General features: G+C 43.6%; 1 protein-coding gene across 5 annotated transcripts in view; it reads left to right on the top strand.

Moving 5' to 3' along the window:
- Nucleotides 1–575: 575 nt before the first annotated feature.
- Nucleotides 576–25,528, top strand: part of SOCS6 (suppressor of cytokine signaling 6) — a 39,048-nt gene continuing 14,095 nt past the window's right edge. The window contains exons 1-2 of one of the 5 annotated variants that reach the window (XM_059138966.1): nucleotides 587–655; nucleotides 6,246–6,434. The gene's annotated coding sequence lies outside the window, so the exon portion shown is untranslated. The other 4 variants (XM_059138963.1, XM_059138964.1, XM_059138962.1 and 1 more) reach the window with 4 other exon arrangements.

Here is a 25,528-nt window from a genome sequence, read left to right as displayed (position 1 = left end):
CGGTGGGCGCCCCTCGGCCGCCACCCCCGCCGCAGAGGCACAGGGAGGGCCGGCGCCCGAGGGCCGCGATTTTCTTCTCCGCGCCGGCCACCCGAAGAGGGGAGGCAGGGCCGAAGCACGAGCGCGGCACGAGCGTCCCCCCCCAGGGCTGGGGGTCGGGACGCGGGTCGGACCCCCGCCCGACTCCGGCCGCCGAACCCCCCTCCTCGACCCGCGGCGCCCCACCCCGCCCGCACGACTCCCGCACGCGCCCAGACCCCGCGCGCCCCCGGCCCTCAGACGCCCCGCGCGCGCCTCTCCGCCCCTCGCGTCCCCCGACGCGCCCGAGCCCTCGGCGCCCTCCGCGCGCCCCGGCTCCCCCTTCCGGGACGCCGGCGACCCCGCGCGTCCCCGCCCCCCGCCCCCGGACGCCCCCCGCCCGGCCCGCCCCCCGCGCCGGGACGCCCGCCTGCGCCGCGGGCCGAGGAGAGGGCGCGGGCCGGCCCGCTCGGGTCCTCCGCTGCGGCTCGGCGCTCGGGCCCAGGCGCCGCCGCGCGCCCCTCCTGGAGGAGGAGGAGGAGGAGGAAGGAGGAGGAGGGAGGAGTTGCGGGAGAGGAGGGACGAGCGCGGCAGTCGCGCCGGCGCTGGGCGAGGAAGCGGAGCGGGCCGCCGCCGGGTGAGCGTCTGCGGAGCCGAGTCGGGGGCTGGGTCCGGGCTTCGCCGTCGGCGCCCTCTCGTCCGTAACCCGGGAAACTGGCCGCGGGGGCTGCTGCTCCCCTCGGGGCGGCGGGGGCGGACCCGGCGCGCGCGGGGCTGGGGAGGCCGCCCGGCGCGCCTGCAGCCGAGGGTCCGGGCGGCGCGAGGCCCGGGCCGCCGCGGCGGGTCCGCGGGCGGGGAGGCCGGGCGGGGGGGCGGCCGGCGGGGAAGCGGCGTCCGGGAAGCCGGGCCGGGCGGGGAGCCGGGCGGGGGAGGGCCGAGGCCTGCTTCCGCCGAGCGCCGGTCCGACCCCTCGGCCTCCCCGTCCGCGGCGCGCCGGCCCGGGCCTCCGCCTTTGTTGCCCGCAGCCCCGCCGGCGAGAGGCCGGGGCTTGGCGAAGGCCTGGGGCGGCGGCGCGGGGCCTGCGCGGCTCGCAGCCCGCCGCCCGGCCCGCTCGGCCGCTCCTCGGGCTCGGGCTCGGGCTCGGGCTGTGGTCCAGGGGCCGGAGGGCGCGCGGGCTCGCGAGGGCCCAGGCCGCGTCGGTGCCGCCGCCGCCCCCGCCCGCCGGGAGGTCGCGCCGGGGGGCCCCCCGCGTGTGCCGCGCGTGACGGTGCTGCTGGATGGGATTTACTCGCACGGATGTGGGGCCGTGGGCTTTTCAGCGGCCCCTGGAAGCGAGACAGGCCTTAATTTTCAATTTGCTTCAGGAGTTGGCAACTTCGGGGACACCATGGTGGCTCATTATGTGGCACAACTATTGACGTTTCTCGGTGGCAGGTCCTGGCACAGAACTCGGAATGCGCGCAGCAGGCTGGATGCCAACTTCACAGTTAGTCGGAAAGTGGAATTTGGGGTTCCCGTCCCCGCGTTTTGGAATTAAGGGCCAGGGGGGGGGGGGGATAGGTGACACGGCGCGGGCTGCCGGGAACGAAATGGACCGTGATGAAGTCAGTTCAGCAAATGTTTCCTGAAGGTCTGTCCTGGGTGAGGCGACGTGCTCCTGGGTGCGAGGTCGGGGTCGGAGAATGTAGTAATCCCAGTAAAAACGGGAGCGAGGCATCGCACGGTTCCCCAGGACGTTTTGAATTGCCGGGGTTTCTTGGAATACAGATACGGGTGATCAGACAGAAGTGAACTGCCACCGACTTCAGGGCGAGGTGTCGGACGTGCCCTCAGCCACGGCAGGCGCACATTTAAATTGGCTTTAAAAACCCAACACAGAGCGCGAAATCCACTTAGCTTATTTGAATGAACGAGTGTTAAGTGGAATACTCCGTGCTGTGGAGGATCCTCCTCACTTAAAAGCATCGGCGGTATTGTTTACCAAGTTGCACAGACAAAGCGGGAAAGTGTAGCCGGGGATATTTCTCTTTTCCTCTGGGCTTTCTAATTTTTCCTCACTGCTGCATCTTCGCGGCGGGTGCGGTAACTTTCGGAATCCGTCTCTGTTCGAAACACAGTCTTTGGTCGCAACCCTTTGGTTCCAGGACCTTCTGAAACGTTTTCTCCTTGCCTTTGGGGAAGCTGGCTCACAGACCGTCCCCTTGATAACGAATCTCAGGAGAACTGATTATCCGGGGTTGGTCAAGTGCTTTCCACTCTTTGGTCTGGTTAAGGACGAGCCTTTACCCTTTTTGGGTCTCCATTTCAGCATCTCTTTGGAAATATTTTCCCCCTTATTATGATCTTTAAATGCCTTCTAAATTGATCGGAGGTACCTGGCACTGCCCTTTTGCCTTCTTTTAGTGGGAAGATAGGGCAGGCCTTAAACATGGCCTCCCCGGAACCGAGGGGCACACTCTCGGGTGTCCCGTGGCATCGTCCCAAGGCAGCACCTTATAGGGAGTGGCAGGGAAGGGGTTTGGGTGACCTTGACCTGGGCTGTAGCCTACCTGGGCAGTGCCATGACCTGGGAGGAAAAGCTGTGCTGACTGGATTCTTACCCATTTTGCCATCGGGAGTATTCCTTTTAATGCCCCTCTTTTGAGGGGAACAGAAGCAAGTGTCTGCTTAAGACTGTCTTGTTATGTAACTTCACTCCTCAGAGAAAACTCTGGTAGTTTTTCTCCACTGCCGTTGGTTTTCAGGAAACTTGTGTTATTAATAGCAAGTATCTTTGGGGCGCCTGGGTGGCGCCAGTCTTTGGGGGTCTGCCTTCTGCCCAGGGTCCTGGAATCAAGCCCCACATCGGTCACCCTGCTCAGCTGGGAGCCTGCTTTTCCCTTGCCCTCTGCCTTCAGCTTCCCCTGCTTGTGCTCTCTCTCTCACTCTCTCTCAGTGTTTCAGTTAAATAAGATCTTTAAAAAAAAATAGCAAGTATCTTTTATTTTGCTCATAGAAGTACTTGTGTGATCTTATTTAAAAGTCACAATATAGTCTGAAAAATGGAAATGTTATGTCCATTTTTCAATTTGTGGCAATTACTGTTTTCTCAAAAATATGCAGTCATGTGGAATGGGTTGTTACACAAATATGTTGAATATGAGGTCAGATACCCCATGTTATTTATATATAGCGTAACTAATGGGTGTGTGCACATAGATTTTAATACTCAATAGCGGTAGGTAGGTAGGTAAATGACCTAAGCTAGGATCACTGTTTGCTATTTTGTTTGTTGGATCTTTTATGGGAAGTGAAGATTATTTCAGTTCTTGGTCCCCATCCCTAATCTTTTTCCAGTTTTAGAAATGGCACATCTGTGGTGCCTGAGTATTTCTGTAAAATTACTCCTTTTACAAGGGAGAAATTTATAATACAAGTGTATGCCATAAAAAGGGGGAACTTTGTTCTATGACTAGATTGAGAGAGAGTAGTTCGGGGAGTAAAAACGAAAGAGCATTGGGACATGTTTTAAATTGCATCTACAGTGAAGTGGTCTTTAATGTTTTTGTGGTTAATTTGTTATTCTGTATAGTATGTTGGTTTAGCAGGTAAGTAGTGAAGGCTTTAGAACTAAGGCACATTTTAAACGGACTTCAGGATCTCTGATGATGCATACAAACATTAAATTTTACTTAATGGGGCAATTATTTTTAGGTGCCTGTGGACTTACTGATGTTTTGAGAATGGATGTACTTAGATAAAGTCATTTAAGATTTGAATTCTCATGTTGCAAAGGGTCGTGAGTACCTTTTGGTGGTGTTTGATCTTTAATATACATTACTAGCTTTGTGACTTTGAACCATGTCCCTCCATGTCCTCCTCCTGTGGGGCTCAAGTGAGGATAATAAACCCACCTGACAGAGTTATTGTGAATATTTTATTTAAAGTAAACTCCAAACTCTGTACCATGGGCTACAAGATTTCTGCCCAGTTCTTCCATTCATCTCAAACAACCCTGTCTTTCTCACCATGAAGTTAACCCTCTAGCCTTTCTGTTCTCTCGCGTTCCAGGCTGTTTCTGGCCTCCTCATCTGTGACGTGGTAGTTCATTTGCCTAGAGTGTTGTTCTTATTGTCAGTTCATTCTCTCTCAAGCCCAGGTTCATGGCATCGGGGAAGTCTGTCCCGACTACTCGTCCTTCTAGGCCCGTCAGGAGTCCTGTCTTACCAGTTTGTATGTTTTCATCATGACATTTACTGCAGTGTATAACTATTTTATTTCTTTTGGTCTTTCTCCTCCTCAAAGTCCCACATGGGCAGAATGTGCTCTGTGTTTCTGTGTCTCCCTAACACATCCTTTAGGGACATGGCATACAGAAAGTGCTTGTAGTTTTTATGTTGTTGTGTACACATTAAAGGCAAGGGTGTACAGGGTAGATGGTAGAAATCTGTTGGCTTTTTGTGTTGCTTATTTTGTGTTGCCCATCTGATCTGCTTAGCTGAATAAATCATAACACTAATAAGACCAACGTTTTTGTAACTTTAGGGCCCAGCTCACCCTACACAGAGAGAACAGTGGTTTTTTTGGTCTGTTTGTTTATGTTTTTTTAAGTCAGGTCTACTCCCAACCTGGGTCCCAAACTTGACCCGAAGATCAAGAGTTACTGCTCTACTGACTGAGCCAGGCAGATACCCCAGGAACTGTCTTTAGCTGTAGACCCATAACGTGGGTCTGAGCTTACTCAAGTGTCCAGCTGGCCACTCACGAGTAGGCACAGGCCTTCATCACTTCTGGAAGTGTAGTTCTCTAGAGTGTATGGAGAGTAACAACTCCAGAGCACATTTCCCTTAATGTTAGCTCACATAGCTTGATAAGGTAAACCCATGGTTATCTGGCACCTCTGGCATTCTCAGTTCTGTGATGCGGAATTCAGCAGGAGGGAAAAAACCTCATTTGGAATCAGACCAGTACGAGGCCTAGATAACTAACTGGTTATGGGGAAGGCAGTCTTTCATAGGGATGAAGATCTAGGTTTGAATTTCAGCTCTGTGACTTTATAGGGTAGGATTTTATTTTTATTTATTTATTTTTAAAAAGATTTTATTTATTTATTTGACAGAGATCACAAGTAGGCAGAGAGGCAGGTGGTGGTGGGGGGGGGACAGGCTCCCCGCTGAGCAGAGAGCCTGATGCGGGGCTTGATCCCAGAACCCTGGGATCACAACCTGAGCCGAAGGTAGAGGGTTTAACCCACTGAGCCACCCAGGCGCCCTAGGGTAGGTTTTTAAAATAAATTCGGTCTTACTTGTTTTATCTGTAAAATAGTAATAGTGTCTTTCTCAGCATTGTTGTGGAGATTAAATGAGAAAACACACAGAAATGTATGGATTCAGTGAGGAGTATAACCTGCTGATATTAATAATCACTTTAGGGGCACCTGGGTGGCTCAGTCAGTTAAGCATCTGCCCTCAGCTCAGGTCATGATCCCAGGGTGCTGGGATTGAGCCCTGCATCAGGTTCCCTGCTCACTGGGGAGCCTGCTTCTCCCTCTCCTGCTCCCCCTGCTTGCGTGCTTTCTCTCCGTCAAATAAATAAAATCCTAAAAAAAAATAATCAGTTTAAAATATACTGAGGTTAGCTAAAAGGAGCATTGTGGGTGATTAGTAACATATATGCAAGACTTCGTTTTTCTTTCTTTCTTTCTTTTTTCTTTTTCTTTTTCTTTTTTTTGCATTTACTTTATTTGAGAGTGTGTGTGTGAGATAGAGCACAAGCAGGGGGAGCACCAGAGGGAGAAGCAGGCTTCCCGCCGAGCAGGGAGCCCGATGTGGGGCTCCATCCCAGGACTGTGAGATCGCGACCTGAGCCAAAGCCAGACACTTAACCAACTGAGCCACCCGGGCATCCCAAGACTTGGTTTTTCTTAAAGAAGCCCTGTGTGGGACAGGGAGTAAGACCAAAGGAACAAGAAAAATGAAAATAAAAGAGGAAAGACTGTGGGAGCCCATGGAAGTATTGATGGTGGCAGCTACTAGGATTGTGAGGGTTACAGATGTGGGCAGCTATCGAGTTGCTTGGCACTGGGTCACTGCAATCAGCTGGGGGGAGATGTAGACCAACAAAGGTACAGCACTTGGCCTTCTGCAGGGCTCCAGGCTCTTGTTTTATACTGGTGCAATATATATACGTATATTTGTATCACTGTTAACAGCCATCACACTGAAATATTTTCTTAAAATTATTAAAAGGGCATCACACTTGGAGAATATGTTTGAGGAGCAGTGACTGTCCCATTGTCCTTGGGAGCAGACTGTTGAGTAATAGAGAAGAAAGAAGGAAGAAAAGACAGAGATCTCTGAAGGCCTGGGAGACAAACCGTTATCTCAGCATCAGTGAACCTGAAGATGTCACTATGCCATCCTGAAGTTTTGCAACAGGTAAATTTGGTCATCCGAAGAGGCACCTATGTACAGCACTTCAGTGACAGCACGAGATTATTTATATTTGGTGTGCGTGCTTGTGTGTAAGGTTTCCCTTTTAGGAGAACAGAGGACTCTGTGGCCCCCAATGGGAAAAATGTCCATCAAAAACAATTTTAAGAATTTGATGTTATTCTTTAGAATGATTTGGGAAAGGTAAATTCATCACGTGCTCTAGATGGCCTATTATTTGGAACTGCTGATGGTTGTCCTTGTGGGGAATAGGTGTTATTTTGGGTACCCCAGCAACACTGGATGGTTGAAGCAGCAGGGTTAATACACCGGTAAAGTAAGGTAATTCTCACTGGTATACTGTTACTTAGTATGATTTTGCTTTTGTAAATTTTGTTTTGGTGTTTATAGTAATGAGATGTTTCTTATTAAAGCTTCATTTTGGTTTTAAAGGAAATATCATCCCTATGACAATAATCATTTTTATCTGTTGACAATTGCTTTTGAAAGTGAAAAAAATATACTTAGGGAATAATATTATTACCAAATGTCACAGACTGTGGAAGTATGTAAGCATTTAACACACATAGAATTATTTTAAGATTTTAATAGTTTTGTGCATTTGGAGAATTACTGCATTTGAGGATTAAAAGGGAGCTTCAGATTATTGGCCAGCTTCATCCTTGCATACATCCTGGGGAGAGGGAAACTGAGGTGAAGCAGTCGGCCCAAGTCATAGACCACAGTGCTAGCAGAGTCGCAACTGGAGGGCACGTCCTGTGGATGCGCGATGTTTTCATTCACTCCTGGGAGGTGGGGAACTTGAATCTGTGTCTTCGTGGAGGAGGTAACAGTTGAGCCGGCTCTTGGAGGGTGAGCTGTGTTTGGGAAGAACCGTAAGCGGCGGGACATTATCTTAAAGAGGCTGAACAGCAGGAGCTATAATAGCAACCTAGAGATTCTTTTCTCCTCTTTCCAGAGTGAGGCTACCTATATTCTGTTTCTTAGTTTACGTCCTTGATTTAATGGAGCTCATTCTAGTAACTTCCTGAGAAAGGTGGGGTTATTGTGTTTTGTTCAGTCTTTGTCAGAAAGCATGTATGTTCCAAATATCTAATTTATAGTCTGTGTGTGTAGAATTCTAGGTTATTGTTTTATTTATTTATTTTTTTTTTAAAAAGATTTTATTTATCTGTCAGAGGCAGAGAGAACACGTGTACGCACACATGCAGGGGGAGCAGCAGGCAGAGGGAGAAGCAGGCTCCCCGCTGAGCAGGAAGCCCAGTGTGGGGCTTGATCCCAGGACCCCGAGATCATGATCTGAGCTGTAGGCAGATGCTTAACCAGCTGAGCCACCCTGGCGCCCTTCGGTTATTGCTGTAGTCAGGATGGAGTAGGTGATGCTGCATTGATAGATGAACTCTGAAATTTTCGCGGGTAAATAGAAGTTCTGTCTTGCTTGCCCCAAGTCTGCACTGCGCCTGGGCTCTTCCTGCATCGTCTTTGGGTCCAGTCTGCTTTCACCCACAGGTCCCCGTCACTGTCCCCCGACGGCTCTGCGTTACCACATCAGGCGCAGGGGAGAGCTGACGGGTCACGCTGGCCCTGAACTATTTGGCCCAGAAGTGACACATGTCATGTTCCTCACAGTCCATTTACCAGAAGCCGTGGCCCTGCACGGGTGCCTAGCAGTGTGCACATGCACAAGAAGTCGCTCCCTGGGAACGCATGCTGCACTGAAAAGAAATTTGCTCTTGGAATTTTGAAGATGTTGGACCAGCAGTTTGCTGCGTTACTGAGTTAGTTGCTGTTTCCCATCAGTTGTGTGTCATGTTCCCCTCATTTTGGGGGAAGCTTTTAGTTTCATTTTGCTATCTCCTACAAATTTCATCACGGTGCGCCTGCTTATTGTTCTTCTTTGTACTGAGTGTTCCATGGAGCCTTTCAGTCTGTGAGCTTGTGTCGTTCCTTTACAGGAAAATTCTCCGTTTCTTCTGTAATTTCTTCCCTTTCATTTTCTTGTCTTGAACTGAAGCTCTTCTTCACCAGATGTTGGACTTCGTGGATCAGTATCTTAATTTTTTTAGTTTTTTCCTCAACTTTTAAAGCCAGAATAAAAACGAAAGCAGCAAACATAGATCTTTGGACCTTACTTTTAACCAGTTTGTAAAACAAAGTTCTCAAAGGGCCTTATCTACTGGGTACTTAACCAGTGAGGCTGTACTTGGTCATCGGCAATGAAAGCGCTACTGTTGTTTAGGGAACTTGCGGCGTTTTTAGCTAGTACATTGGTAAGTGTCTACACAGGTATAAAAATGTAAACATTAAACATTTAATATGTGCATACTTCATAGATGGTGATGAACTGGTATATAGGTGTGCTACCTTCTTTTTTTAAGATTTTTTTTCTTAAAGATTTTATTTATTTATTTGAGAGGGGGGGGGGGGAGAGAGGTCAGCAGGAGAAGCAGACTCCCTGTCCAGCAGGGAGCCTGATATGGGACTCTATCCTGGGACTCCAGGATCATGACCTGAGCTGAAGGCAGTTGCTTAACCAACTGAGCCACCCAGGCACCTTAAGATTTCATTTTTTAGGTAACGTCCACATCCAGCATGGGGCTTGACCTCATGACCCAAGATCAACAGTTGTGTGCTCCACCGACCGAGCCAGCTAGTCACCCCAAGTGTTCTGCTTTTTAAATTTTAAATGTTAAAGTATGAATTAAAGTTAAAGAGGAGTGAATTTAGCTCATTAATCAATTCTTATATAAGCCAGCTCCCTTAATATTTTAAATGATTGGATTTGTGAACATTTTCATATTTAACTTAATAGAAATGTATTGAACACAGTTAAAAAGATGCTTAGAGATGCTCGTGTAAAATTTTGTTTCTGCAGGTTAAATTTCTTAGTCTCTGCATATTTTTCTTTGCCCTGAGTCAGGTACTTACAGAACTGAGCATGCTTTAGAGATCAAGCTATTTTATATGGGAAAACAGACTAACAAAGGAGAGATTGATTCAGTGTCACACAGCAAACTAGTGCTACCCCATATTTTTGTGTCAGTAGCCTATAGGGTGGGAGAGAATCACTTGAAAATTTATTAGAGCTTTTGTTGTAATTATAAATTTATTTATTTTTTTAAAAGATTTTATTTATTAGAGAGAGAGCTGGGCAGTGGGGAGAGAGAGGAGCTGGGCAGGGAGTCTGATGTGTGGGGCTTGATCCCAGGACCCTGGATCATGGCCAGAGCTGAAAGGCAGATGTTTAGCTGACTGAGCCATCCAGGTGCCCCTTAATTTATTCTTAATTAAATTTGAAATTACTTGGCAGTTTTAAGTTCATTTTTCTTAACTTGCTTATCTTTAAATTTCTTTATCTACCTTTGTAATCATGCAAATAATCATAATTCTTTGTAAAATAAAGCTTGTTGTGTAAGATCTGGAGGCCCTAAAAGAAGTCCAAGGAATTCTGTTCCATTTACTATTTTTCATTTATTTTTATTTGCATGTAGTCGTCAAGAACTGTGACGAGTAGGAGATTGCACCTTGTGCTCAGGCTGTCACCTTAGCCTGGCAGTTTCATGATTGCTGCTGGAAGACCTGACACTCCTGGGTCAGAGATAAAGGACTTCATTACTGAGGGCACTGACAGCATGTGAGAAAAGAATGTAGAGGCCCGAGGAGAAAGCAAGGAAATGAAGTGGGAGGCAGTTAACTACTGTGGCTGAGAGCACAGGCAGTTAAGTGGCAGCAGGAGATTGGATTCTGCATGTATTTTGAAAGTAGTTGAACCATGACCCTGAATGTGGCGAGGGAGAGGGAGAGGAACCATGGATGATTGTGGAGGTTTCAATCTGAGCAGTTGGAAGGATGGGGTAACCATAGACCGAAGTGGCAAAGGCTGCAAGTAGAGCAGGTATGGGGCTGCGATGGGAGAGATCCGGAGTTTAGTTTTGAACACATTTAGTCTCGGATATTCCTAACACAGTGAGTGGCAGTGTCAAGAAGGAAGTTGACTAAAACGAGGCTAATGAAAGATGTGGATCTGGGAGTGGAGGAGACACCAGCGCTATTTCAGGCATGAGACCAAGGGAAGTCACTGGGGTGTGAGGAAAAGTGACCCAGCGTGAGTGCTCCGGTATCCAGCGTGACAGATTGGAGACACGGTAGTGGAGAAGGACTGATCAGCTGTGGCAGGTGCTGTGGATAGAGCAGGTAAGAACTGAGCACTGATGCTGGATTGACAGTGAGATGTCATTGGTGACCTTGACCAGAGCAGTTTGTTTGATGTGGTAGAGAAGGTGTCTGATGTGGGTAGAGGGAAACCGGGAGGAAAGGATTAGTAGGTCTCCAGTATGTATGTTTCTCCCAAGGTGTTTTGTTGCAGAGGGAGTTAAAGAGACGGAACCATAGCTGGTGGGGAAGGTAGCCTAAAGACAAGTTTGTATACATGAGAAATGATGCTTTTAGGAGGAATCCAGTAGAGAGGGGAGCTTGTTGGGACATGAGGGAGATCCAGTAGACAAATGGAGGGGAGGGCCTTGAGAGAGGTGCACGGATAGGTAAAGGAACAGGATGGTTTTGTCTGAAGTTTTCTTCTCATGTCCTAATTTTCTCAGTGAGCGAGGAAGCTGGGCCATCAGCTGAGATTAAAGATGGGGGAATACCTGTTACAGGTCGAAGAAAGATCGGGGCTGGTTGGCAATAAACAGGAGAGAGTGAATGGATCAGGGAAGTGTAGTTTGATTTCCAGGCAGCATTAAGTTTCCAGCAGAGGTTCATGGGTCATGACGTTAAGTGAGACCAGGCAGAGTGGTATGTGTTTCTCCAGCCACGTTTTCCTGTAAGGGTATAGACATGGCATGGGCAGAGTTGGATTGAAGCAGTGATGTTTTGCCAAGAGAGTGTGTCAGAGTCAAGTGAGAACGGGAATTGAGGGTACATGCTAGGGAATGATTGTGATTGAGTGTGGAATAGAAGCTGAGTAAGGAGTTAAGAGGGTCACTGAAAAGCTGATGAGTTTATTATTCTGAGTTAATATTTATACATTAAGTCTGTATTAACTCTATATTGATATAATATTCATCAGACTGAATATTTCAGGCCAGACCTAACTATACACAAATCAAAATCAAGTGTCAGATTGGCAAAAATTTGTTTTGGGTGGGGTAAAGAGAAAGAGAAGGCTGCCTAGGCTTTCATTTAAAAAATACAATATTCTTATCTATTGATTTATATTTTTGTTCATTCGTGGTAGAACTGAAAGCCAAGAAAAGGCCTTGCATTTTGCTTGAATCTGATGGATTTACTCAGCCACTCCCTTTAGAAAAGTAACTTAAGAACAAACTCACAGACCTCTTCTTATAAAAACTCTGTATTTATAGAATATTTTGAAAATAAAGTATTGAAAATAGTATTTACGGAGCATTCCGTGGTCCAGATGGCAGTTTTGCTGTATTTCTTTCTGGTCTGGTGTGCCTCCCTATTCTTTCTACATAATCGAGACCACACTGTACATATGATTTTGTTTCCTGTGTTTTTGCACTTAACAAATGAACAATATGAACTTTTCCCTCATGTTATTTATAACCCTGTATAAATATCAGTTTTAGTGGTTCCCTGAAGCTCCAGTGTGTAGATGTGCTAGAATTTTGTTTACAGTTCTCAGACTGTTGGAAATTAGAATGTGTCTGATTCTTAAAATTTATTTTTTTTATCCTATTTAATAATGTAGGGGACATTGTCATGCTTTGGTTTTGTGTTATTTCTTTAAGAGTTATAAGAACAGCATTATTGGATCAAAGAGTATGAATATTTTTCTAAGAGTTGCATAGAACCAAGTTTTTTTTAAACAGCTATGTTAAGACATTTTCAAGTAATGAATATTATCATTTAGAAAAATCTTTACTAATTTGGGTTGTGGAAAGTTATTCCTATTTTAATTTTGTTTCTTTGATCTTATCAGGGTTAGATTTTTTGTTTTGTTTTGTTTTGTTTTGTTTTTTTAAATTTAGATTTACTTACTTGTTTTAGGGAGAGGGGGAGAGGAGAGGAGAGGAAAGTGTTTCTGTGAGTCGAGGGAGGGACACAGGGTGAGAATCTTTGAAGCCGCCTCTCCACTGAGAGGAGAACCTCATTCAGGGCTTGATCTTATGGTCCCTGAGATCATGACCTGAACTGAAACCAAAACCAAGAGTTGGAGGCTTAACTGACTGAGCCATCCAGGTGCCAGAGGGTCAGTATTTTTTTTATGTGTTAGCCACTTGGTTGTCCATGTGCAAAACTGTAAATTAATCCTTACATTGTATAAATCAATACTGGATTAATCAAGGACTTATAGGTGAAAAACAAAACTTCAGTACTTGTATAGGAAATACGGAAGAGTATAGGACTTCAGCATCAGGAGGATTTCTTAAGACAACAAAAGGAGCAAACAATAAAAGAAAACTGACAAAATCAACTAAAATAAAACGAGAAACTTCCTTAAGGTGCCACAAGAAGAATGAAGTCAATACACAAGCATTCTACAGCGGTAGGAAAAAGGAAGTACAGGGTCCCCATGAACTGACAGGCACTGACTTCTGGGGGTCTAAAATGTACCTGCTCTATCAAAAATCTTTTTGTTACCTACAACATTTTTCTCACACTAAGGAAAACAGAGAACGATTAAAAAGTCAAGCTGTTCTGCATTCCCACCAACAATGCATGAAGGTTGCAGTTTCGCCACGGACTTGCTAATACTAGGTCTGGTCATTCAGGTGGCTGTGTGCTGGTATCATTGTGGCTTTTAATTTCTATTAATGACCAGTAATATTAAGCACCTTAATAATAACGTGTGCTTATTAGCCATTTGCATGTCTTCTGTCTTCTTTAGTAAAAGATCTATCCATGTCCTCTGCCAATTTAAAAACTTAGGTTATCTTAATTCAGTTGTAAAGGTTTTTTATTTGTTCTGCATAAAGATGCTATATCAGATATGTGATGTACAAATATTTTTTCCTAGTCTGTGACTTGCTCTCTCTCACCATGTTTTGGAGCATAAAAGTCTGTAATTTTAATGCAGTCCCAGAGTTGAGTGGTTTTCACGAATAAGGTTCTCCGTTCTCGCATGCTGTTAGTTCATCTCCAGAGTGCTGAAGTGGTCGCATTCTACAGTTTGACCCAACTGTATGGTTGCCTCTTGCAGAGAAGGTTTGTCAGCTTCCTCTTGCCATCACCCAGAAGTGAGTTCCCCTGGGTAGACGCTTGTTTGATGTCTGTTCTAGATGACGAATCTGAGGCCTGGGTGCGCACGCTCATTAGGAAATGCTGCCTGTGATCTGAGTTCAAGTGGCGTGGTTCCAGGTCTGTGCTCTTAGTCACTAGGCTCTGCTGTCCCATTCTAAACCGTCCGAAAAGGTGGTAGTTTCTAGACTATGCACCGAAGGTCTGTACTCGGGTCGGTTACTTGGCCCCTTCCCTTGTGACTTTGGACAGATTGTTAAACTTTCTTTCCTTTTTTTTTTTTTTAAAGATTTTTATTTATTTATTTGACAGACAGATCATAAGTAGGCAGAGAGGCAGGTAGGGAGAGAGAGGAGGAAGCAGGCTCTCCATAGAAGAGAGAGCCTGATGTGGGACTCAATTCCAGGACCCTGGGATCATGACCTGAGCGGAAGGCAGAGGCTTTAACCCACTGAGCCACCCAGGCGCCCCTCCTTTTTTTTTTTTTTTTTTTTTTTTAACCTTTTAAAAGATTTTATTTATTTGAGAGAGAGAGAGAGAGAAATGCGCTTGAGTTGGGGAAGGGGAGAGGGAGAGGGAAAGGATTTCAAGCTGACTTTGCCCAGAGCACAGAGCCTGATGCCGGCTCACTCTCAGGACCCTGAGATAATGACTTGAGCCCAAACCAAGAGTCAGATGCTTAACCGACTGAGCTACCCAGGTGTCCCAGACTCAAACTTTCTAAGCTTTAGTTTCCTCTTCTATAAAATGGAGATAAAGATATAAAGACAATACCTTCTGATAGAGTTCTTATGAGGATCCAAGAAGATGAATGTACGTTTTTTAGGATGTAGTCCCCTCTGACTGGGCAGTGGTTGTGCTGGTATTAGTAATGGAAGTTGTATGGTATAGAGGTACTAACGGCTGGCAGGACCCCCTCCTCTTCCTCCTGGGTATCTCCTGTGAATGGGGATAGCCCCTGAACTCTGCCTGTGCAGCCCCTCCCTGTTTCTGCAAACGCTGCTTGCTTATAGTCTGTACTTGAGTCTAAGGTCCTTGAGGGTAAGGCCTTTCATCTCTGTGTAGGTCTGGCAGCATCTCCTTAAACTTTTCCAGGAAGTGCAGTGTCTTACAGTGTCCAGACCAGGATGTCACCTGAAATGATGATGGGAGAGGGACTCGCCGTGGTGAGTGGTGTAAGTTAAACAGAAATCATAGCGAATGTCGTGAGAAGCACTTGCCATATGGGGCGAACCCCAGGGTGCCAAGGTTGTCCGGTGTCAGGGATTTGGGTTGGAGAAGGTGCTCATTCCTGGCATGCAGAGGGAGCGGCGCCACGGGAAGAGGCTGCTTGTGAACAGGGGAGCGAAAGACTGAAGACGACAGTGCGGGACCCGAAATGACACGGGGCATGGAGGGGAAGAGTTTGCCTCCTTGAGATAAACAGCGAGGGAGAACTGGGAATGGTTTGGAAAGGTTTAGGGAGAGATGGATTTAGGAAAAGTATTGAGACCTTTGACCCTGAGGGCATCAGCATCCTGCTTTTCTGGATAAGAGGTGACCGAAACTCACAAGTACATATTTTACCTAGCCTGCCTGTTTTCTTTTCTCAGGTTGTGGTGGGAGTGGCAAAATGGTATGTAAAGTGAAGAAGCAGTTATCATAAATTACATGGGAAATGTTTTGAGCATTTCCATACCCCCCAAAATAATCTCTTTGAGGTTTTTCTGGTACCTTAGAACATGTCTTGCCAATGGAAGCGCAGAGTGAATCGGGTAAAGCACACATGCTCACGGGCCCAGTTCCGAGCTCCCGCGGCTGGACGCTGGACACTGAGTGCAGTTCCCCGGGCAGGAGCTGGGGGGCGCCACGCTCGCGGCTTGAGGGAGCACAGCCTCCCGCCCCGCTCACTGCCAAGCACAGGGAATGCTGTTTCTGCAAAAGCCAAAACCCTCTGCGGATTTCTTTTGGTCAGCCAAACCCGGCACTGATGGAGCTCTTTTTGTAAAAGTTAACGTGGTGTGAGGCGCAGTTCAAAAAGCGGACGATATCGGAAAAGAGCAGTCTGTCGGGCTTCCGACCCCTTGCCCTGGTCACTCGAGCTGCAGTCACGGAGGCCGGGTAGTCTTTGAGACGTTCACTCGATACGTGTGGGCATATGAACACGTACACAAATGGGATCATGTTTGCATTTTGTTTTGTAGCTCGCCCTTTACCAACAATGTATTTTGGACCCCTTGGTTTATCTGCATGATATCCTGTCGTTTTGGTGGATTATAGTTTATTAAAGTAGTTCACTGATTTTTGTTGTCTGTTATTGTTTCAGATATTTAGATTAATTCTGCATTTTTGCCAAAATAAATTTTTTAGCATATGTCTGTAGGGTGAATAAATGGACTCATTCTGTAGAATTAGTTCTTTGACCTGTAGAATCAGTTCTACCCTTAATCTCTACCTCAGCTTCCCCATTTCTACAGTGGGGATATTACTGTTTGGACTACTACTATTACCTGCAAACACATATCAGCCTAATACGCGCTAGGCTATGTTGTGAGGACACCGCATATATTAACGCTTTTTTTTTTTTAAGATTTTATTCATTTATTTGACCGAGAGATCACAAGTAGGCGGAGAGGCAGGCAGGGAGAGAGGCGTAAGTAGGCTCCCCATGGAATAGAGAGCCCAATGTGGGGCTCCATCCCAGGACCCTGGGATCATGACCTGAGATGAAGGCAGACACTTAACCTACTGAGCCACCCAGGTGCCCCATATATTAACATGTTTAAACCTCACAACTGACTTGAGTGGTAGGTTCCGTTATTTTGAAGATCATACAACTGTTAAATCGTGGACCCAGGAAATATATGAACTCCTGCTTTGTGGTTCCAGAGTGCTTTCCACTGTGTTAGATTGCTTTGTGTGCAGTACTGAGTACACTGGGTTCTAAGGGTTTAGTAAGATGCTGTGTATTCAGAAGGCTTAAACCAGAGCCTGGCATGCATTGGGCTAATGTGTGGCCTATATTTACCAGTACTAAGGTAAATGATCAAGTAATAGTAGCTTTTAAAAATTTTAATGCTTTAGGGAACATCATTTTCCGTATGTCATTGTTTTTGGCATGAGTATATATCCAAAACACAAATTCCTGATCACATAATTAACTTCTTAAAAGCATATGTGAATTTAAAATTTTGATAAATATTTTCAGATAATTCTCCACAAATCATACCAATTTGTATTAAGTTTTTTATCAGTTTTTCATGCCCTTGCCAACATTGTTACTGATTTAACTTTTTTCAAACTCATAGGTGAGAGGTACTACCATTTCGCTTTTCCTTTCAGTGCATTTTTAAAGTTGAGATAGAATATTCTCCAGGGAGGGCTGCCTGGGTGGTTTATTCAGTTAAGCATCTGACTCCTTGATTTCAGCTCAAGTCATGATCTCAGGGTCATGAGATTGAGTTCTCTGTTGGGCTCACGCTCAGCGTGGAGTGGAGTCTGTCCCTCTCCCTCTGCTCCCCCCTCCCCGTGTGTGTGCATGTGTGCTCGCTCTCTTTCTCTCTCAAATAAGTTAGTAAAAATTTTAGAATATACTTAGAATAAAAGCCAGCCTTTATAGCGTACCATCTGTTGATTTTTAACAAATATATTCAGTCGTGTAACCACTACCACAATCAAGATATAGAACAGTTTCTAGCACCCCAGATTCCTTTAATTTCATTGTTATGAATGAATTGAAAATCTTCTAGGGTGATAATTGGCTACTTGAATTTGTTTTCTCCCTCTCTCACTTGCTTGGTTTCTCTTGTTTTCTTGCCTTTCTTTTTTCTTTCCTTCCGTTATTTCTCTGTGAACTGTTCTTTTGTATGTTGTGCCTGTTTGCTTATGGGATTTTGTGCCTTTCTCGTACTGATTTCTAAGAGCACAGTGTGTGCTACAGAAATTAGTCCTTTGTCATGTGCTCGCAGTTTTCCTCTGGTTTATCTTTTGGCTTTAGTAATGCCATTCTTTTAGCTATCCAGAGATTTATAACTTTTGCATTGTTGGATTGTCATTCTTTTCCTCTATGGTTTCATGGTTTTATGTTATGCATAGAAAAGCTTTCTGCAGTGCTAAGATTTTTTAAAAAGATTTTTCTACAACTTTTGTATTTTCTTTTATGTTTATGTATTTGATCCTTCTGCACAGTACTTTTATATAAGAAAGTAAGAGCTTTGCTTTCTCCATCATTCCCCAAATCGTCACCCAGCCTGCTCATCATCCTTTCTTGAAGAATCTCTCTTCCCCCCAGTAGCGTCACGTGTTCTGTTGGGCACATACTCTTTCGATGTGTGTTTGGTCTATTTCTTGACTTTCTAGTCTTTTTTCCCCCCTCCAGTTTTAAGCTGTATGTTTTGTTTTAATTTTTAATTTTAATTTTTTTTTTTTTTAATTTGAGAGAGAGAGAGAAAGTGAGAGCATGAGAGAGGGGATCGTCAGAGGGTGAAGCAGACTCCCTGCTGATCAGGGAGCCCGATGTGGGACTCGAAACGGGGGCTCTGGGATCATGACCTGAGTGGAAGACAGTCACTTAAGTGGCTGAGCCACCCAGGTGCCCTAAGCTGTGCAGCTTAATATCTTGTGCAGCTCATTCGCCCTCATTTATCCTTTAGTTTTTTTTCCTCTTTTCCTTGTTTATAGGTCCAATTTCAGTATAATTTTATCTGGTTTCTTGCAGATATCATTGATGTTTTCTTGGGGTCTTGAGAAATGTTTTGACAGGATTTAATTGTTTTATCTGAGAATAAAATGTGTCTTTCTATATATCTAAATCGGTTATGATCCTCTTGAGTTTTAAAGTTTTTCATGTATTTCTGGACATTTTTGAAAAATTAATTTCATCTGGGGTGCCTAGGTGTCTCAGTCGGTTAAGCATCTGCCTTTGGCTCAGGTTGTGATCCCAGGGTCCTGGGGCTGAGCACTGGTTGGGCTCCTTGATTAGTGGGGAGTCTGCTCCCCCTACTTGTGTGCTCGCTCACTCACTCTCCCTTTAGCAGATAAAATCTTGAAAAAAATCATTTCATCTTTTTCGAAACTATTGTAAATCAAATCTAGTCTTTTACTATATTAGCCTATTTTAGCCTTTTTTTTTAAAAAAGATTTTATTTATTTATTTGACAGAGAGAGATACAGAGAGAGAGAACACAAGCAGGGGGAGTGGGAGAGGGAGAAGCAGGCTTCCTGCGGAGCAGGGAGCCTGGTGTGGGGCTCCATCCCAGGACCCTGAGATCATGACCTGAGGTGAAGGCAGAGGCTTAACCACTGAGCCACCCAGGCGCCCCCCCCACCAGCTTTTTTAAAGTAATTACTAGTGATTTTTAAATGTAAATTTTGTAAGTAGTCACTAGAGGGAATTTTTTTTGTTTTCTTTTTTTCCCTAATAGTTGTTCAGCTGCATCTGTTGTATTCTAGGTACTCACTCCTGCCATCTGTAAATAATGACAGTTTGCCTTCTCCTTTCCAATATTTATACTCCTTACCCTTGTCTGATTAATTAGCTAGCATGTTGAAAATAATGTTAATTAATACTTGATAATCCACATCTTTGTTGCTGGCTTTTTATCATTTCTTTATTCATATGACTCTTAATTTTGTTATATCATCATGTGTTAAATGTCCATCTGTTTCTATTTTGAAGGGTTAGGATTGATAATTTTTTTTTGGTGTGTGTGTTTGTGAGAGAGAGAGAGATTTATAGCTGTTGTCATATGATTTTGCTCCTTTGCTCTATGGTAAATTATAATGAATTTACAAATAATCAGCTGTGCAGGCAGTCCTGGGATGTACCTTACATAGCTGAATTGTTTCCCCTCACCACTCTGGTGTTTAAAATTTGCATTTCAGTATTCATGAGTGAGACCTGGGGGGTTTTTTGTTTTGTCTTGTATTGAATGTATTGTCTTTGTCCAGTGGTGGTATCAATATTCTTTAGCTTCAGAAGTACATTTGGGAGGCTGCTTGTACTATGTCCTGAAGTAGGTTAGTGAGTTTTGTATTTCGTGTTTTTAGTAATTAGTCCCCTTTTCTCCCCAAAGGAAGAGGGGTCGTGGTAGTTCTTTCAGGACTTCCTCAAGTTGTTTGACAACTATTAGTCTCTTCTGGATTCCTGCCTCTTGTAAGGCAAATTTTGGTAATACATATTTTGCCTTAAAATTCCCATTTCATCTAAATTTCAAATTTTTATTGAAATTACACAGTACTCTTACATATTTTGTAGTTACTTCATTTCTAATCCATATAAATACAGTTTTATACTGTATTTATACTTATTACTGTTTTATACTTATTACTTCATTTCTAATTCATATAAATACAGTTTTCCTTTTTCTTACAACAGCCAGCTTAGCTGCTCATCAACTAAGTTGTCATTTGACCGAAGAATCAACTCTTAGAATGTTTACCACTATTTTTTGTTTTCTGATTCATTGGTTTGTGTTTTTGTCTTTTGGGGGGGGGGGTGGTTTCTCATTGCTGACTTCTGGAATTGAATGCATACTTTGTTTCTTTTAATTCCTTGCTATTTATTTTTATTTATTAATTTTAAAATTCCTTAATGTTTAGTTTTGTAAGCCTTTAAGGCTTAGAAGTTTTCTGGGAGCACAGTTAGTAGGGTCTTGCAGAATCACATAGTTTTTGATCTGTCGCATTTCCATGATTTTAGTTTATAAAGAGTATACCATTTTTCTTCTCTTTGAGATTTCCTCTTTGATTCAAGAGGATGCTTGGTCATTTTTACTTTTCTGTTTTCCTTTTTATGTTTTTATTGTCTTGTCGTCATTTGAGGAGGTTTTTTTTTTTAAGAGATGGGAGAGGGACAAGGGGAGTGGGGGAGAGAGAATCCCAAGCAGGCTCCTTGCCCAGTGGAGCCCAGTGTGGGGCTCCATCTCCTCCTCTTGAGATTATGACCTAAGCCAAAACCAAGAGTCCGATGCCTAACTGAGCCATCCAGGTGCCCCAGTGAGATATTTCTGATTTTTCAGTTTACCGATATTTCCATTGTGACCTCATATATTAGTACATTTGGAAAAGCAGATGCTTTCTTACTTTTTAGAGTACAGAATCCATATATTAAAGGAATAAAGTAATTATGTAATTTAAATCTGTATTCTTCATTTTCATTTATTTTCTTGGGCTGAAAAAGATATTTTAATGTTCGATTTTGTGTGTATAGTTTTTTTTTTTTTTAATTGATTTATTTATTTTAGAGAGGGAAAGAACATGTGTGGGAGAGGCTGACAGAGAGAAAGAATTTCGAGTGGACTCTGCGTTTAGTGTGGAGCCTGTCTCGGGCTTAATCTCCTGACCTGAGATTATGACCTCAGCCGAAACCAAGAGTTGGACGCTTAACTGAGTGTGCCACCTGGGCCTCCTTGTGTGTAAAAATTTTTGGCATTTTTATTTTCTGTGTGGGTTATACCTTATGTAATGTGCCCCTTTGTATTTGTATGACTGTTTTCACTATCTTGTTACTGTTACACTAGCTTTCTTTTTGTTTGCATATTCCTTTTTTCATTCTTTTCTGTTAGAGGATTTTTCCTTGAAGCAAGTAAGATTGGTGTTTGTCAGTTAATTGAAAAACTTTACTTAAGTATGGACTCACGTATTTTTAAACATTTCATTTTTAATTGAAACAAGTAAATATGCAGTCTTTCGTAATTTCCATATGTAGGACCAGTGTCTTTCCTTTAAATATCCATTGACGGAATTCTATCAGTCTGAATTGTGTAAAATCTGTCCTTCAATGATATATTACATGTGATTTCCATTTTGACATTTCTTTTAAGTAGAAGTTAATCATATTTGCAAAGCAGTCTTTGTACAAAAGCCTGTATTTTTTTAAAGTACTGTTTTGTTGGCTTTTAGAATGGTTTTGTTTACACTTAATTCCACAGAAAATTTTTAGCCATCTGCATTTATTTAGTGTTTACGAATCAATTATTTTTGTAGGAAGAACTTAAAAAAAATTACTTACTTGTTTGCATGCTTAAAATATGCAGTGAATTTAAATTCAAAAAAGTTTGGATGAACCTCAGTCAAACCCAGGAGGTATTTTATGTAATGGGGATATACCAGTGACTGATAACATTCATGATCCCAAGTAGAATACAAGTAAACTTGATTCACTTGATAGAATATGATAATCGCAGAAATGCTGAAGAAGAGGATAGTCTGATAGTGGCTAGCAGATGCTGTTATGGTGTTTTGAAACTTTGTTTTGCATATGATGGGATTTTTAAGACCAGACCTGAAAATCTTTTTCTAATAGTTGAGTTTATCTCAGTTATATATATTGGCATACCAAACATTGGAACCTAAATTCTGTTGCATTTCATCTAGTATTGGCCATTGCCTTTATTTTCCTTTTTATCATATGGTCTACTTTCTCTCCTTTCTCCTCCCTTTCTGGAAGGATTTTATTATCTGTTACTTATTTTTCATTTTTTATAAAGTTAATGGCAAGTAATATACTGACAGATTCAGGAACAACGGAATAGAAACTGAGGAGCTGAAATGGAAGGGCACGAACCATGGTTTGCTAAGAAACTGGCCACCTTTAGGGCAGAGAGATGATAGTGAAACTCTTTGTCTTGGTAACTTATGTGGATGCCTTGCTTACCTTAAATTCTTTCTCTTTGTTCTTTTAAACTGTCTTCACAGATAGTTTAAGCTGGTAGTTCTAAGTATGGTCTGTGGATCCCCTTTGATAATGAGGCTGAAACATTATTTGCCATTCTCTGAGGGTGCAGAAGCAATGGTGGATACAATTGGTGGTGCCCTCCCATGGCCACGGCTGTGGCCCCAGCTGTGATTTGAACATTCATAGCAGTCTCCTGTTCTTTACCTTTAAGCACTTGCAGTAAAAAGCAAGTCACAGTTACGTTTAAGAATGTTACTGAGGAGGGGCTCCTGGGTGGCTCAGTAGGTTAAGTGTCTGCCTTCAGCTCAGGTCATGATCCTGGGGTCGTGGGATCGAGTCCCCCATCAGGCTCCCTGCTCAGTGGGGAGCCTGCTTCTCCCTCTGCCTGCTCTGCCTGCTGCTCCCCCTGCTTGTGTGCTGTCTCTGGTAAATAAATAAATCTTAAAAAAAAAAAAAAAAAGTCACTGAGGAAGCTGTAAAAATTGTTACACTTATTAAATCTTGACCCTGAGTACACATCTTTTCAAAATCCTTGTGACGAAATGAAAGTGTATAGAGCATGGTTTCTCCCACAGACTAATGGAAGAAGGTGTCTCAGGGGAAGCATTTGTGCTGTTGTTGGAGATGCTGCACTACAGCTCCTCTTTCATGAAATCTGTCAGGAGATACCACTTTTACCTGAAAGAACTGTTGAGGGGGCGACTGGCTGGCTCAGTCAGTAGTGCATGTGACTCTTGATCTCAGGGTCATGAGTTCAAGCCCCACGTTGGGCAAAGAACTTAACTTAAAAAACAAAACAAAACCTAAATAAATTAACAAAAGACCTGTTGACCAACTATGGTTTTTTAGCTTCAGGGTTTCGGTAGATACAGTTTCATAAATTTACAGACAGTATTGGTGTCAGTGATAAATCCAGGCTTTAAAGCAAAAATCAGAATTATGGAGAGCTTGTGTCTCCCACTGCTAGTTTACTGCTTCCCAGTGCGTAGACTTTCCTGATGGGATCAGTCAATGGTAATGTTAATAAACGGGATTTTTCAAGATTGAGTAATGAAATCACCATGATACTACAAAATAATACATACCTGGATGATTGATTCAAAATGCAAGCTTAGACCATGGGATTTGAATGTAATAAAGAAGTTATCTAAAGGGTTTCAGATTTCCCAGTGCAACTGAGTTTTTAAGAAACTATCACTTGTTGATTTTTGGTATAATATCACAGGAAAGAATACCCACGGTTATATGAAAATATTATTAAAGAAAATATTTCTCCCTTTACCAGCTATGTATCTGTAGGAGGTTGGATTTTCTAATTAGGCTTTAACTGGAACAACATATTGTAGCAGATTGAATGCAGATGGAAACATGAGAGTCCAGCTGTCTTAAGTCAGACAGAAAAACGATTTACAGTAATGTAAAACAGTGCCGCTTGTCTCACTGAATTTTTATTGTTTGGGTAAATATATTTTTCAGAAAAATGTTATTTATGTTAACATGTAATGAGTATATTGTTATTGAAAAATGATTAACTATTTTAAAGTCTCAGTTTTAATTTCTAGCAGGCAAAGTTTCAGTAGATAAAAGCCACACAGACGAGCTTTTGGTGGTTCTTGAGTAATTTGTAAGAGGATGAAGGGGTCCCCAGACTGGGAAGTTGGGAACTGCTGAGTTGGCTACGTGGCAGCCTGTCACGGGGGGAGAATGGGAGCTTCGATGTGCCACGATCACATTCCACATCTCTCCTCGTGACACATTACTTAACTTGGTTGGGCAAGTTTTAATCTCTCTGAGACCTGGTTTCCTCCCTTATAAACCAGCAATAATAAAGCTATATTACTTGTTGAATGTTAAATAGTTGATGTTGTATTTTAAATGTTTTCATTAGGTGTTTTAATGTCAGGCATGACTATCTCCAGTCATTCCTTTGAAAACAGGCTGGGAAATCGTTTGAAGAGGTTAGCGTCTGCCCATGTGAACAAAGTATTCATGTCTAAAACCTTTTCCTTTGAACCTTTAGACACATTTTCAGTATGTGTAAACTTAAAATTTTATAATTAAAAAGCAATAAAACTAATTCAGAACATTTACTTAGGCATGGTGAGGCAGATGGTAATCCTATAAAAAGATGGCATATATTTTTGGAAGTGCAAACAGAAAAACAGATACTCTTAAAACTTCCAGAGTGATCTTTGCCTGGAAAGTGAAAGGAAGAGTTAAAAGGCCATACGGCCTAATAGAACTTTTTACAGTATTTTCATGTCCAGGATTGATTTTTGTTTATTTGATGTTAATGTTGAGTTGCATATGGATTGGTAGTTGGAAAAGGAATAGTTATCAAGTAGATAATTACCAAGTACTTTTACTCTGGTTGTCAGTCTTTTTTTGTACAAAAGGGATGCAGTAATGGGAATCAGAGCCATTTGAACCCTAAGTTTAGTGAGGTTAATTTAAACGGGACTACGTAGCCCCTCAGAATCGTTACCAGTTCTGCTGCAGGGGCACCTGTGTACGTCGTGCTGCCTCTCACTGTGGACCAGTGTTCTCCTTCATTTCACTGCCGTCTTCACTCAGCACATTTTTTTGAGTGCCTTTTTGGGGCCAGGTGTGTGCTAGATGTGGAGGATAAAAATGTCAAAAAAAAATTAACATGTTCTTTGCTTTCATATTGAGTATAGATCGTCCGCTGCGGTGAGTCATTAATCACTCGTTCATACAGACAGATCTGAGTACACATCCCAGATGAGAATTCTAGGCCGGAGAGGTATGCAGTACTCTGCGGTCCTGGACTTGGGGGGTTTCACCCTCAGGAAGAGCAGAATGTGGTTCTTAGAGGAACTACTGGAACAGCGGAGGCGTGAAGGAGTTAGTTGGTGAGGAAGATGAAGGAAACATTTCCAGTCAAAGAGGCAGTATGGCAGAAGTTCAGTGTTGAGCGAGAATGTGCTGAGTGTGAATGCTTTCAGTGTGACTGGAGCCGAGATCAAGGAAAGAACGGCGTCACGCCACGTTAAGGAGTTAAGTGACTTTTTGGTAAATAATGGCGAATTATGGCTTGAGGGCAAGGTGGGCAGCGTACGCGATCGCCTGCCCGATGAGGTTTGCGGCTCTGACATCGGCTTACGCAGAGTGACTGAGCGTCTCCTGCGCCCTTGGTATGGTCCTAGATTCTTGGGGGGCAGCAGTGGGTAACACGGAGCTTCACTTCTGTGAAGCTCAC

This window comes from Mustela lutreola, chromosome 11 (assembly GCF_030435805.1).
Source record: "Mustela lutreola isolate mMusLut2 chromosome 11, mMusLut2.pri, whole genome shotgun sequence".
Lineage (NCBI taxonomy): Eukaryota > Metazoa > Chordata > Mammalia > Carnivora > Mustelidae > Mustela > Mustela lutreola.
This window is presented reverse-complemented; position numbering and strand designations above follow the sequence as displayed.